The following is a 15,030-nucleotide window of genomic DNA, read 5'->3' on the forward strand; positions in this document are numbered from 1 at the left end:
TCCTATTAGCTGTTGCCCTAAGCTAATGCTTCCCTGGGTCTTTTTTGAGTATGCAAACTTGCAGGGCAGTTAGGTGGCACAGTGGATAGAGCAATGGGCCTGAATGAGGAAGATCTGAGTTAAAATTCAATACTTAGTAGCTGTGTGACCCTGGGCAAGTCACTTTACCCTGTTGGCCTCAGTTCCCTCATCTTTAAAATGAGTTGGAGAAGGAAATGGCAAATCACTCCATTGTCTTTTCCAAGAAAATCCCAAATGGGGTCACAAAGAGGGGGTAACTGGACAAGTTCCCCTTCTGCTATAAGTTCTTGGACATGTAAGTCTTTACCTTCCCCTTAGAACTCCATAAAATTCCAACTGTATCTGATGGGGTATGGACCCAAGCCGAGATCTTCCTCCCCTTGCTCTAAAGGGAATTCGGCCCCCATTTGTCTATGGGCCCCAGGCCCTCATCTCCCTTTGAAAGCCCTAGCCCCACCTTTTGATCTTATTCAGATGCACCTTCACCCCTTGCCCTAAAAAGAATCAGGCCCCCATTTGTCTACAAGCCCCAGAAAACCCTTAAACTTTTCTTACTCTGGTCTCAAAAGGTTCCTTATGGATTCCCCTTATCTCCCTTTGAAAGCCCTGGCCCCACCTTTGGATCTTATTCAGATGCCTTTGAACTTCTTCCTTCCAGTTCCTCTCATTATCTATTTCCATTGTCTATTCAATCTCATAGACATTCCGATGGGAATTCTCACCTAGACCCTTTTCCCAGCCCCTTCCCTGGTCACCCAAAGTTACTTTAGTGTATATAAGATCCACCCTGGCTCCCATTTAAATGCTGAGCTTTTCTCATGCCCACTCATCCTTATGGGCATCCCCTGGCCTATATGGTTTATCTCTAATTAACTTTTTTCTCTGGCTGAAAGAACTTTTGGGTTGAATTCATTCAGGCAGGGCCCGCATCACAATCTCGAGGTCCCAGCACCCCAAACCTCTAGACCTCATCATATCCATCCTACTGATGTAATTATAGACTATCTAAGTTTGCTGAAAATGTTATTTGGGGCCTATTGGTTTTTGTGTACCATGGGCCTGTGCTCAGGTTGGTAAGCGTGATTATCAGCAGTGCCTAATAATGAATCCTTGGATATTCTTATCTCAGGTAAGAGGTTGGTTAGGACAGACAGGTCCTGTTCCCAACCCGCTGCCAGATCACATTCTGGACCCACTGTGTCTCTCTATGTACCCAACCCTCCAGGTCTTTTTCAGGCTGGCCATTTTGTTGTCACACCATTTTGTCTTTGTGAAACTGGCATCGTGAACCCTGCCCACAACCCCCTCTCCATTGCTTTTTCCAGGGCAGGTTCCAGCCCCTGCAGACTCAAGTAAGAACACATCCACAATTAACCTAAGGAGGCCGTACTCCATGCCTGGGTGGGAACAGCCCTTGGGGTCCTTCAGCTGCTAGCAAGGGCAGAGCTAGGCCCTTATCCAAGCTCCCAGTCAGGGGTGGGGAACTGCACCCTCCAGGCCACACGTGGCCCTCTAGTCCTCAAGTGAGGTCACAGAACAAATCCTTTTATTATCGTCCTATCCTATAGCCTAGGACAAGGTAGGCAGGTGAGACCTAATGTCGTTTGTATTGGTCAGTCTTATCCGATTCTTTGTGACACCATTTGGGGTTTTCTTGGCAAACACTCTGCAGTGGTGTTCCATTTCTTCTCCAGCTCATTTTACAGATGAGGAAACCGGGACAAGCAGGGTGAGTGACTTGCCCAGGATCACACAGCTGGGAAGTGTCTGAGGCCGGATTTGAACTCGGAAACACGAGTCCTCCTGCCTTCTGGTCACTGCACCACCGAGGTGGCCGCCAGGTCCTCCTAACGCTGCTCCTAACCCCAAGGCAGTACAGGGGCAGGCTTCCCTTCCTCCCGGGTCTGCTCCGAGACGGAGGGGGGGAGGGGAGGGGAAAGGGAGGAGGAAGAAAGGCCAGCACTGGTCAGGCTGGCCCGGGGGGACCTGGACAAGGGGCTCTGAGCAGGCTTCCCGGAGGGGGCTGCCCCAGGGCAGAGCCTGCACGGACAGGGCAGGGCCTCTGGAGGAGCCTGAAGCCGTAAGGAGTCTGAGCATGCGCACATTCCTCGCCGTCCTCGGACTACGTTTCCCAGGCGGCTTCGCGGCCGCATCCCTGGCTCGGAGCGGGGCTCCTGCTCGGGATTCCCCACACGTCACTTCCGCTCCCGGGGCTCGGCCCTTTCCCGGCGCCTCCGCGCCTCTGTCGCCGCCCGAGCTGGGACCCGAGCTCTTTGTCCCGGCCGGGTGAGTGAAGACGCGTCCATTGGTCAGGCCGGGGGCGGTGGCGAGGCTCAAGACCCAATCAACGGCGCCACCGCCCCTCCCCTCCCCCCACCCCCTTTCCTTTGCAACTCTAGCTTCGGGGCGGGCAGTAGATCCGCCGGTGTCAGTGGACCACACGCTCCGGAGGCTCCCGCCCAGAAAGGCACCACATTGAGGGGGGATAGAGCTTCCCGAGGCCGGGAGGCGCCGACCTCTTCCCTCCCGTACCTACCTGCCGTCTTGTCCGGCAGGGAACATTGATTAAGCGCCTGCTGTCTACCCGGGGCACTGAGCTAAGCCCCGGGGATACAGAAAGAGCTGGAGGCCGAGGGCACGCCAACACGGGCGGACACAGCCAGCTCCGGGAGGGGTAGGGAGGGGAGACGGTCGAGGCACCAAGCGGGGCAGGGCTAGGGAGAGGCCCGGAGCAGAGAAGGGCAGGCGGGCCCCGCCTCCCCCTGGTGTCACTGCGCTCCTGGAGGCAGTGGAGTGGGGGGACACGGGGGGGGGCTGGACTGGAGGGGGAGACTGAGGCAGGCAGACCCCCACCAGATACTGCGTGATGAGGGTATGCACCGGGGAGGAGGGGCGGGCTTCGGAGCATCCTGAGTGGGGGGACACGGGGGAGACTGAGGCAGGCAGACCCCTACCAGATCCTGCGTGATGAGGTTATGCACCGGGGAGGAGGGGGCGGGCGGGACCTCAGGAGCGTCCTGAGGGGGGGGACACGGGGGGAGGCTGAGGCAGGCAGACCACCCCCAGCAGATACTGCCATAGGGCGGGTGTCAGGTGAGGAGGGGGTGGAATGGGGGGAGGATAGCCGGGCAAATGGCACCATATTGGGTCGGGGGCGGCCCGAGGGACTGGGGGGTGGGAGTGCCCTCCACAGTGACGGGGAAGGTGGGAGGGAAGGGGAAGGCCGAGGTCAGTTTGGGACATGTTGGGCTTAAGGCAGAAATAAGAATAGCTACCTTTGTGGAGCGCTTACGGTGTGCCAGGGGCTGTGCTAAATGCCCTATAATTTTTGTGCACTTTGGTCCTCACAACACTCTGACAATCAGGTGTTATTACCCTCATTTTACAGATGAGGAAACTGAGGCAGCCAGCAGTGAAGTGACCTGGCCGGGGTCATTGAGCTAGGAAGTGTCTGAGGCTGGATTGAGACTCAAAATGCTTGCTCTATTCAGCTGTTCAAAATCAGAAATTGCTTGGCCCTGTATTGAAAGCTTCCTTGGTCTGGTTCCAGGTGCTGGGTTACTCCGTTTCACCTCATCTGTTTTCCAGTCCCGGCCTGTTCCCTGCCTTCATGTCTGTGCACAAACCATTCCTTAGGCCTTTTCCTCTCAGCCACCGCCTCCTGTGAAGCTGGCTGGTCTGTCCCCGGTGTTAGGGCTCTCCAGAATCCTTGTCTAGAACTCTCTCGGGGTATGTCTCTAGCCAGCGGACAGAACCTCCTGGAGGGCGGAACTTGATTCCTTGCACTGACTTTTTGGGGGTTTCACCAATCATTTTTACGTTGAATTTCACCTCAGGATCAGCCGTGCTTGTGCTCCCTCTGTAGGATGCTGCAGTAGGATTTGTAGCCTGGGCAGGCCAGAACCACATCCGCTCCCCTGATATTCCTTTTCCTGCCCAGACTGGTCTTCAGAGAACTCTGCCCTACCCAGCCACTGGAAGAGGAAGAGGAAGAGGAAGAAGAAATGGCTGTGCTGCTCCTCACAACACCCCACCAGGTGAGCAGAATCTTCTTTTCCCAGGTAACTGCTTTGGCCTCATGGGATAGACATGTTTCTTTTATACCCACTGTAGAGTCATCAGTTTCATTAAAAATTCTTTTTCCAACAAACGAGCATTTCTTGTAAACCTCTGATGTCCGACTCAAACAGGGAAGAATCTAATTGACTTTGAAAACCACAAATGAACGTTTTTAATGTTGTATTATATTTTTACTTATTTTGATAAACATTTCTCAAACATATTTTAATCAGGTTCGGTAGCACTGAAGAGTTTTGTGCCTGTCTGGCCTGCAATTTCTTTCTTTCTTTCTTTCTTTCTTTCTTTCTTTCTTTCTTTCTTTCTTTCTTTCTTTCTTTCTTTTCTTTCTTTCATTCAAGGCAATCAGGGTTAAGTGACTTGCCCAGGGGCACACAGCTAGTGTCAAGTGTCTGAGGCCAGACTTTGACTCAGGTCCTCCTGACTCCAGGGCCCGTGCTCTATCCACTGTGCCACCTAGCTGCCCCTGGCCTGCAGTTTCACTCATCTTTTGTAAAACCATTTAACAAATGTGCAGAGTCAAGCAAAACAATTTCCCTCAGTGGCCATTACCAGAAAATACGTCTCAGTCTCAGGCCATTGCTTCCATGTCAGGAGAGGGGCAGTGCCGCCATCATTGCTCCCCTGGACAGCTCCAGCGGCTTGGTCCATGCGGTGAACAGTCCTGGAGGCCTTCCCGGTTGCTTCTCTTTGTAGTGTGGTCACTGTACAAATTGTTCTGCAGGCTCTGCTTCAGTTCTGCATCAGTTCATACAGGTCTTCCCAGGGTTCTCTGAAACCATCCCCTTCATCATTTCTTACAGCACCATGGTGTTCCATCACTCTCAGACACCATGATTTGTTCAGCCTCGACTGATGGCCATCCCCTGATTTCCCGTGCTTTGACAGAGCTGCTCTAAACGTTTTTGTGTGTACGGGTTCCTTCTTTGATCTCTTGGGAGTGTAGTTCTAGTGGTGTCGGTGGGTCGGGGAGGCAGACTTTAGTGACAGTTTTCCAGATTGATTTTTGGAATGGCTCTATCAGTCACTGCTTCCCTAACACCACATGAAGGGGCCTATTTTCCCGCATCTTCTCCAACAATGGTTGTTTTTGTTTCTTGTCATTTTTGTCAACCCGATAGGTGGGAAGGGAAACCTCAGAGTTCCTTTATGCTGCATTTCTCTACTTATTAGTGATGTGGAGGGTTTGGTTTTTTTCATATTGCTGTTGATTCCTTGGATTTCTTTCTTTGCAAACTCCCTGTTCGTTTACTCTGACCATTTATCAATTGGGGAATTACTCTTCGTAAAAGACTCTTAGTCTTAGCAGTTTGAATCAGTTCCTTGCATCGTGTACATGAGATTTTTATCAAGGACACTTGTTGCAAAGTTTTTTCTGCAGCGTCTGGTTTTATTTCTTAATTCAATGGAGTTTTTTATTGCTTTCAGTTTTGTTAATCTCTGCTTTGATTTTCAGAACTTTTTCTTGGCATTTATTTGGAACTTTGAAATTTGTCCCACAAATTATGTTGTCTCATTGTTGTCATTTTTTTGGGTCAATATCTGTTATTTCTATGATTTGTTCTTGGACCCACCGATTTCTTAGGATTGTGTTATTTAGCCTACAATTTGTTTTAATCTTTTCTTCAATGGTTCTTCTATCGAATGTGTTAATTACTACATTGTGGTCAGTAAAAGATGTTTATCATCTTCTCTATCAACCAATAATCTACAAATATTTATGAAGTGCCTACTGTGTGCCAGGCACTGTGCTAAGCACAAAGAAAGGCAAAAGATAATTCCTGCCCTCAAGGAGCTCACAATCTAAAGGGCAGACAACAAGCAAACACGTATGTACAAAGGATAAATAGGAAGTAATTAACAGAGGGGAAGGCATTAGAATTAAGAAGAATTGGGAAAGGCTTCTGGTAAAAGATGAGATTTTCGATGGGACTTGAAGGAAGCCAGGATGATTTTTGAGGTTTTCACATCTTAAATCTTGGTGACTTTTTGTAAATTTTCCTTACCGTGCCAAGAAGTATGCGCGCTCCAAGCTTTTCCCATCCAGTAATTGCTAGAGATCCATCGTATCTAACCTTTTTTAAGAGTGTTTGCGTTAGTAAATGTTTATTTTCTAGAATGCTTCTTTTCAGACACAGGTGCAATCATAGATCCTATGTTAGAGGATGAACCAGTGCCCCAAACTTGCCTGGTTTAGTTGTTCTGATGACAAAGTCTAGAGAGATTGGATGACTCTGCACCCTTGGAAAGATGTGTCTGTTTTGAGAAGCGAACATTTGTGGCGGACATCAGGGTGTCCTTTCGTGCCAACATGAAGCATGAACCTACCCGATGCCGTCGCTGGCTGCTCCAGCGCTCGGCTCTTAAACGAGGTATTATTTGTCCGAAGCCCGGCACGTAGTAGGCCCAGATAAATGCTTGTTACCAGCCCTGCTTCCCTTTGTCCACGTGGTGACCTGGAGGGGCACTCCTGCCTTCCTTCACCACCTTCTCCATCTGCTTAATGACTGTTCCCAAGCTCCCTTCCATTTTCTGCCTAGGCAAACGTTCATCTTTCTCCAGGTGGCTGGTTCTGTGGCCATGCCAGGACTTCCTTTTCAGAAGCTTGGCATCGTGTGAGGCTGTTCAGCTCTCATGATTGTCTACACTGAGGCCCGGCTGGCCTTGGCCTGGCCGCGGCCTAGTCCAACCACCAGTCCTTCTCCCTCTTCACAAGTCCCCCACCCCTGTGCAGCGGATCTAACTTCTGTTAGTGACCCAGGCCATGCTGAGCACCAGGGATGCGAAGGGACAGAGCTGGTCGGTCAGGTCACATCCAGCTGTCTCCTTCGAGGTGTTGCCTGTGGGTATTGCAGAGTTCTTCTGGCTCTGTAGCTTGGGCTTGTCCAGAACCGCTTATCCTACCAGCCCTACGTCCTGCACTGGGACACTGTGTTAGTGCCAGGCTCTGGGCACTTCTGGAAGGAGCCTCGTATTACCCTGGTCTGTATTTTCTGGGGTCCTGCCTGTTCTCCAGGCGCTGAGCGCTGTGTACTTTGAGGATCACAGGGGTGGTTCAGGGAGGGGACTGACAAACTGTTGATGCACCCAGATTTGTCTGACTGATCACTGCCCTCCTTGTCTGAGCTTTTCAGGCTCCTACCACCAGTTTGATTCTGGGCCACACACCTGCAGGCTTGCCCCTAGTTGGAGCTCTGACACACCACTGTTGGCCCAGGCTCTGTCGGCTGGCTGGAAGGCTCTGCAGATGGAGAGGCATGGGGGCCTGGAGCCTTGCTCTCCGTCCGGGATCACAGGCCTCCCTTGGTCCTTGCCTGGGGGCCAGATTCACAATATTGGTCTGGAAATGTGACCTGCTGTGGTTTTTCCTGACACTTCCTAATCCTTCCTCAGACTGGCTGTCTTCCGAGATTGGGAAGTTGGGGTAGTTGTGGGAAAGAGCTAGGCTGTCTCCTCCAGCTCTGCCATCCTTGACAGTCTCCCTTTCTGGAGCTGTTCTAGAGCTTAGCATAGTGCCTGGAGGAGGAAAATAAAGACTTTGTCATTCATTCAAAGCAGAACCAAAGAGAGGCGCTCACGCCAGCCACAGTCATGAGGGCAGTGTGTGGACAGACGCCGTCCTGACGGCGACTTCTAGGAAGGACTGAAAAGGGCTTAGGATGCTCTGCGAACTGGGCGAATTCCTGTCAAAAGTGCCGGGTCAGAGGAGGGTGACCGGACTGCAGGGCGGTGAGGAGCCCTGCTGTAGGTGGCCTTCTCCAGATGTTTAAACGTGGAGGAGAGGAGAGCGAGAGGGCGACAGCTAGTGGACCACACGAAGCCGGGTTTGGGGGATGGAGGTGAAGGGGAGATGGTGGCAGAAGGATGTGCTCTGAGAAGGGGACGTTCTTGGGGAGCGGTCTCCGTCTTTTCCCTGGAGCAACGGATGGGTGGAAGAGACAGGAAGGCCACTTTAAGTTGTCCCTGCCCTTAGAGCTGTTCCAAAGTGGAGGCCGGTGGGATCAGTTGGACCCTCTCTCAGCTCTGAGACTGTGATTCGCAGAAGCCCACCTGCCCCAGCACAGACTCTGCCCCATGGAGGTCACACCAGAGCAGAGAGAGGGGAGGACATCGTTCGGGACGGACCAGGCCTCTCCGGGCCCCCATCACGCATCAGGCTTTCCTGCCTGGAGCTTCACTCTGTCCATCTCTCCCTCTCCAGGGCCTACCAACCCCAAGTTAGTCAGGCTCTTTTCTCTGGACATTTGGTCCCTGGCTCACAGCCTCCCCTCCCTACCCCGTGTCCTTGCACGCAGCAGAGTCCTTACCAACTCCTGGGCCTCCCAGCTCACCTACCTCCTCAGCCGCTATGACCCACCTCTTCATCCCACCCCGACACCCAGATGAAGGGGTCCAGTGGGTGGTTAGTGGAGAGGCGGGCCTGGAGCTCAGGAGAGAGAGCTGGGTCACATAGGGGCAGGAGATGCAGTGGTGAGAAAAGTGAGCCCCAGGAACTGATGAGGTCAGCAAGCAGGACAGCACCGAGAGAGGAGAGAAGACCGCCCCCCCCCAGGGCAGAGGCCAGGGGCAGCCCACCAGGAGTGGGTGAGGCCTGGAGGAGGGTCCAACAAAGGAGAACGAGGAGCCTTCAGAAGCAGGAGAGGGAGGGTGGTCAGCAGAGATTCAGATTAGGGAGGAGGACGGAAGCAAGGCCAACGACAGGGGCTGGGACGGGGTGAGCGGGGAAGCGGAGAGTGGAGTTTGGTTTTGAAAAGCAAGACTGAGGATGAAAACTGAGGGAAGTGGGGCCCCAGGGGGCTTTGAAGAAAGAGTGAGACCTGGCAGTCCAGGCGAGAGAGGCCGAGGGCCTGCATGAGAAGAGAGGAGAGGATGGACGTGACTGGAGGGACCGGAGGTGAGCATGCCTCTGAGGCCCTGGAGCTGGCTGGCCCGAAGGGAGGAGACAGTGGACTCCTTTCTGTTGGGGGAGTGTTGGATTTGAGATGGCCTAGGTCAGCCAGCTCTGCTGGGGCTGGGGGGAGACCAAGGGGCCGGAGGTATGGAGGGGCCCATCTAGTCTTGTCAGGAAGAGCCTTCTACCCAGCGGGGCCCCCTCGAAGGGGACCCTGACGCAGGTCCAGGCTGGTCCACACAGCCTCCTTGGGGCCTTCACCTGGGGAGTCTGCGCGCCTTTCTTAGTTCCAGCTTTCTCATCTGCACCCTGACTGGGGGCGGGGTGGAGAGAAAGAAACAAGCCTTGGCTAAGCACCTACTGCATGTCAAGCATTGTGCTAAGTCAGCGCCTTACAAACATGATTTCATTTGATCCTCACAACAACTGGAAGGTAGGTGCTATTTTTGCCCCTATTTTACAAGACGAGGAACTAAGGCTTAAAGAGATTAAGTGATTTGCCCAGGTTCACAGACAAGTATTTGTCTGAAGCAGGATTTGAACTCGGGTCTTCTTGACTCAGAGTCCAGCGCTATCCTCTGCACCCCCAAGCTGCCCTAAAATGATGTGAGGTCCATTCACTTCACTTGTCCTGGGGCCTCTGGGCAAGTGAGGGTGTCTTTGGTGTTTCAGGGGTCAGTGACCTTCAAGGATGTGGCTGTGGTCTTCTCCCCAGAGGAGTGGGGGCACCTGGAACCTTCTCAGAAGGAGCTCTACCGGGAGGTGATGCTGGAGAACTACAGGAACCTGGTGTGCCTGGGTAAGGAGGCTCCCCTGGGCCCCAGGCTCTGCCCAGGGAGGGTCTTTGGCTCTCAGTCAGTCAGTCAACAAACATTTTACTACTTACTCTGTACCAAGCACTGTGCTGAGCTCCCTCTCTTAGCGAATGCTGTGGGCCTCTTGTGTGTTTAGCGATTTAACCAGGGAGTGTTGCTCTTGTCGAGGCCAGGAAGCAAGGCGCTTCTGTTGCTGTTCCCAAGTGGATTCCATTTGCATCCTCTCTGGGCGATCTCATCAGCTCTCAGGGTCCCATTCTCCTCTGCTGGAGTTTCACCTCGGTCTTTATTTTGTATGATTGTGTCCAGTCAGTGTGGCGACGTCCCCCCGTTCTCTATCCCCTCTGGTCCAGGGCTCTCCCTTAACATTCCAGTGCATTATCTGTGTCCGCAGAAGCTTCCCGTCCTCTCAGGGAGTGAGTGGCTCATGACCTTGTGACCTTCTTTCTGTTCTCTCAGTGACCAACTCCCCACACTGCCTGGGAACACAACATAGAGCTGCATCTGGGGGGCCTAGGTACCATCTGCTGGGTCTGCCTGTCATGCTGTCTTTGTTCCAAAGAGAGAAGGGCTCATATTGAGTTCTAGGCTCTGCGTTCCCAGCTTTTTCCCACTTCCCCCGAGCAGGACTGGCAGTTTCCAAACCAGATGTGGTCGGCCAGCTAGAACGGGGAGATGTGCCTTGCGTGGCCGGAGGAGAGAGCCCGTGGAGCAGCTGTGCAGGTGCGTGAGTGAGAATGGGGCAGGTGAGTCATTGTGTGCGCCGGAAACAGGGTGGAGGGTATTTCTGATGTTACAGACCCGGTTGAGACCTGTAGAACTGGGGAAGGCTGGAACTGTTGTGGGTTCGGGAAGAGATGTAATGAGTTCTGAGTTCTGTGTGCTGACAAATTGTCCAAAGAGATGTCCAGCAAGGATCACTGGACTCATGGGAGCTGTGAGAATCACAGAGAGAGAATTCCCTCGGATGAGGAGCGCTTTATTCATTCATCACCTCGTGGACCCCAGCACTCCAGGCCTTCCTGTCCTCCACCATCTCCCATGATCTATCCAAGCTCATGTTCGTTGCCTCCATGGCACCATCTGTCCATCTCCTCCTCTGCCGTCCCCTTCTCCTTTTGCCTTCAATCCTTCCCAACATCAGGCTCTTTTCCAGTAAGGCCCATTTTCTCATTGTGTGGCCACAGTATTTCCGCTTCAGCTTTAGCTTCAGAATTGGACCTTCCAATGAACAGCCTGAATTAATTTCTTTGAGTATTGACTGATTTGATCTCCTTGCTGTCCAAGGAACTCTCACCAGCCTTCTCTAGCACCACAATTCAAAAGCGTGATTCTGCAGCACTCAGCTTTCCTTAGATTCCGACTCTCACAGCCATGCGTCACTAGGGGAAAAACCATAGCTTTGACCATACAGACCTTTGTCTGAGATTGTGAGTGTGGTAGCCCTCCAGAACTCGTCTACACCATACCTTCTCAGCTGTGTCCCATCAATTGACGGCATTTGTTAGGTGCCTACTCTGCGCCAGCCGCTGTGTTACGTCCTGGGAACACAAAGACTAGTGAACAGCCCCTCCTTTCAGGGAGCTTATACTCTAGTTGGGAGTGACAGTGTAGACATCTAGGTAGATACAAGGTCATTTTGGGGGAAAGGCTGGAATAATAACGGGAAGTGGGGAGAGGTGGGATTAAGAAGGGCTTCAGGTAGAAGGTGGGCATGAAGAACTGTGCCAGGGGAGGTGATGAAGGAATGCATCCCAGGCATGCAGGGGACAGCCGATACAAAGGCATGGAGATGGGAGATGAATTGTTATGAATGAGGAAGTTGGACAAGGTCCATTTGGCTAGACTGGCTTACCATAAAGGGGAATGATGTGTAGTAAGCCTGGAAGGTCAAGCTGTGAAGGGCTTTAGATGTCAAACACAGGCATTTATATTTAATCCTGGAGCTTATAGGGGAGCCACCTGGAATTTATGGAGCAGGGAGAATTTAGGGTTAAGAAGATCACATGAGGAGAAAGCTGAATGGAGGATGGCCCACAGCGGGGAGAGGAAGCAAGGTTACTTAGGAGGCTATTGCAGTGGTCCAGGCAAGCGTGGAGAGAACCTGAATTGGGATGGTGGCTGTCTGAATGGAGAGGCGGGGATGGGTGCACAAGATGGCGGAAGATCTGGAAACTGAGTCTTCGGGGCAGGAGACGGGGTGACTGGAGGATGGCGGTGCCCTCCGTAGTAGCAGGGAACTTTGGAAAAGAGGCAGCTCTGATGGTGAAAGGTAATGGAGTGGACATGTGGAGATGTAAGTGTCTTTGGCACATCCTGTGGGAAGCTGGTGAGGGACCCCAGAGGCTGGGGCAGGATGCAGAGATCTGGGAGCCATCAGGTTAGAGAAGGTAGTGAACGTATGGAAACTGAAGAGTTCTCTGAGAGAGAAAAAGAAGGGAGGGAAGAGAAGAGGGACTAGGCCAGATTCTTGGGAAGCGTTCATGGTGAAAGGACTCCAGGTGCTGCCTGGAGTCTCAGGACCAAATGTGAAATTCTCTGTCTGGCTAGATAGCGCAGTGGCTAGAGCACTGGCTCTGGATTCAGGAGGACCTGAGTTCAAATCTGGCCTCAGACACTTGATACTTAACTAGCTGAGTGACTTGGGCAAGTCACTTCACCCCACCGCTTACAAAATAACAATAATAATAATAATAATAATCTAAAGCCCTTCCTAAGCTGCCCTTTGCCCTTTCCACTCTTTTTACACCTTACTCTTCTCCATACAGTCTGTGATCCAGCCTCCTTGCTCTTTCTTGAACTCAGCAATACAACTGTATTTTCCTTTCTCTTGGCAGGGAGGGGAGAGTTATTGTTTGTTTTGTTTTAATTTCAGAATTTGAGATACTGCCTGAATCCGAAGAATCAACTCTGATGCTTGCCATTCCTAGAGAAGGATTATGTAAAGAAAAACTCTCCAGGGATTGGCCCTGGATTTCCAGGTTGGAAGAAGCTTCAGCAAGTGGTACCAGGTTGGAGAGGCAGCAGATAGAGAGCAGTAAAGAAAGACATTCTAGGCAAGTGAACATCACCCAATCAGAACTTCCAGTGAAGTGAGCAGTGGGAGTAATGAATATGGCAAAAGCTTCAGTCCAGGACAGTTCCTTTTTCGATAGTCGAGAGTATCTGTGAGAAGCAGTCCATAGATGGGATATCCTGATAAAGAATTGTAAAGTCTGTTCAGACCCAGGGAAAGATAATCATCTGCTTTAAGTAGGTGTTTTTCTAAGTAAAATTAATGTGGGAAATTCTTAAATTATAATTCAGACCTTACTTAATATCATAGATTAAATGCTGACAAGAAACCTAACGAGTATAGTGAATGTGGGAAAGGCTTTAACCATAGTTCATCCATTTCTTCCCATCACAGAATTCAAGCTGAGGAACACCCTCCAAAATGTAATAAATGTGGGAAGGTCGTCTTTGAGAGCAAACAACTTACGCGGCCTCAGATGCTTCCTATGGGAACAAAACCTTGTGAATGTAAGAAATGTGGACAGGTCTTTGGTCCGAGAACAGGATTTAGTGATCATCGCAAGATTCATCCCAGAGAGAAACTTTGTGAATGTAGTGAATGTGGCCAAGCCTTCCCCCAGAAGACAAGATTTCCTCGACATCAGAAACTTCGTACCAGAGAGCAATGCTATGAATGTAATGAACATGGGAAGGCCTTCCACAAGCAAACACAATTTACTGTACATCAGAGAATTCATTCCACAGAGAAATCCTATAAATGCAATGAATATGGAGAGGCTTTTAGCCAGAACTCACAACTCAACCTGCATCACAGAATTCAGAGTGGCAAGAAACCATATGCATACACTGAATATGGCAAAGCCTTCCTTTACAGCTCCTACCTTACAGAACATCAGAGCATTCATACTGGAGAGAAATCTTCTAAATGTAAGGAGTGTGGGAAGGTCTTCCAGTGTGGCACAGACCTTACTGTTCATCAGAAAATTCACAGTGGAAAGAAACCTTATGAATGTAGTGAATGTGGGAAGACCTTCCGTAAGCGAACACAGTTTACTGTACATCAGAGAATTCATACTGGAGAGAAACCTTATAAATGCAGTGAATGTGGAAAAGCTTTTAGCCAGAGCTCACAACTCAATCTACATCAAAGAATTCATAGTGGAGAGAAACCTTATGAATGTAGTGAGTGTGGCAAGGCCTTCTGCCAGAGCTCACAACTTTCTGTGCATCAGAGAATTCACACTGGAGAGAAACCTTATAAATGTAGTGAATGTGGGAAGGCCTTTCGGCAAAGTGAACAACTTACACTCCATCACAGAATTCATAGTGGAGAGAAACCTTACGAATGTAATGAATGTGGCAAGGCCTTCCGAAGTAGTTCACAACTGACTGTGCATCAGAAGGTCCACACTGGAGAGAAGCCTTACGAGTGTAAGGAGTGTGGGAAGGCTTTCCGCTGTAGCTCCTACCTTACGGTGCACCAGAGAATTCACACTGGAGAGAAACCTTTTAAGTGTGATGAATGTGGCAAGGCCTTTCGTCAGAGGGAACAACTTACTCTACATCACAGAATTCATAGTGGAGAGAAACCTTACGAGTGTATTGAATGTGGCAAGGCCTTCCGTTATAGCTCCTACCTTACAGTACATCAGAGAATTCACACTGGAGAGAAACCATATGAATGCAAGGAATGTGGGAAGGCTTTCCATTGTAGCACAGACCTTACTGTACATCAGAAGATTCATACTGGTGAGAAACCTTATGAATGTAATGAATGTGGGAAAGCCTTCCGCACACATACACAGTTTACTGTCCATCAGAAAATTCACACTGGAGAAAAACCTTATGAATGTAAGGACTGTGGGAAGGCTTTTAGACAGAGCATAGAACTTACTGTACATCAAAGAACTCATACTGGGGAGAAACCTTATGAATGTAACGAATGTGGGAAAGCCTTCTGCCAGAGTATACAACTTACTCGACATCAAAAAATTCATACCGGAGAGAAACCTTATGAATGTAATGAATGTGGGAAGACTTTTTGCCAAAGAACTGGCCTTACTGAACATCAGAAAATTCACACTGGAGAAAAACCTTATGAATGTAATGAGTGCAAGAAGGCCTTTCGAAATAGTATACAACTTACTCAGCATCTGAGAATTCACACTGGAGAGAAACCCTATGAATGTAGTGAATGTGGAAAGGCCTTCT

The 15,030-nt window shown here is 50.6% G+C and overlaps 1 pseudogene; it reads left to right on the forward strand.

Moving 5' to 3' along the window:
• Positions 1 to 2,235: 2,235 nt before the first annotated feature.
• LOC114030751 overlaps positions 2,236 to 15,030 on the forward strand; it is a 13,413-nt pseudogene continuing 618 nt past the window's right edge.

Source organism: Vombatus ursinus, unplaced genomic scaffold (genome assembly GCF_900497805.2).
Source record: "Vombatus ursinus unplaced genomic scaffold, bare-nosed wombat genome assembly UNPS02015012.1, whole genome shotgun sequence".
Taxonomy (NCBI): Eukaryota; Metazoa; Chordata; class Mammalia; order Diprotodontia; family Vombatidae; genus Vombatus; species Vombatus ursinus.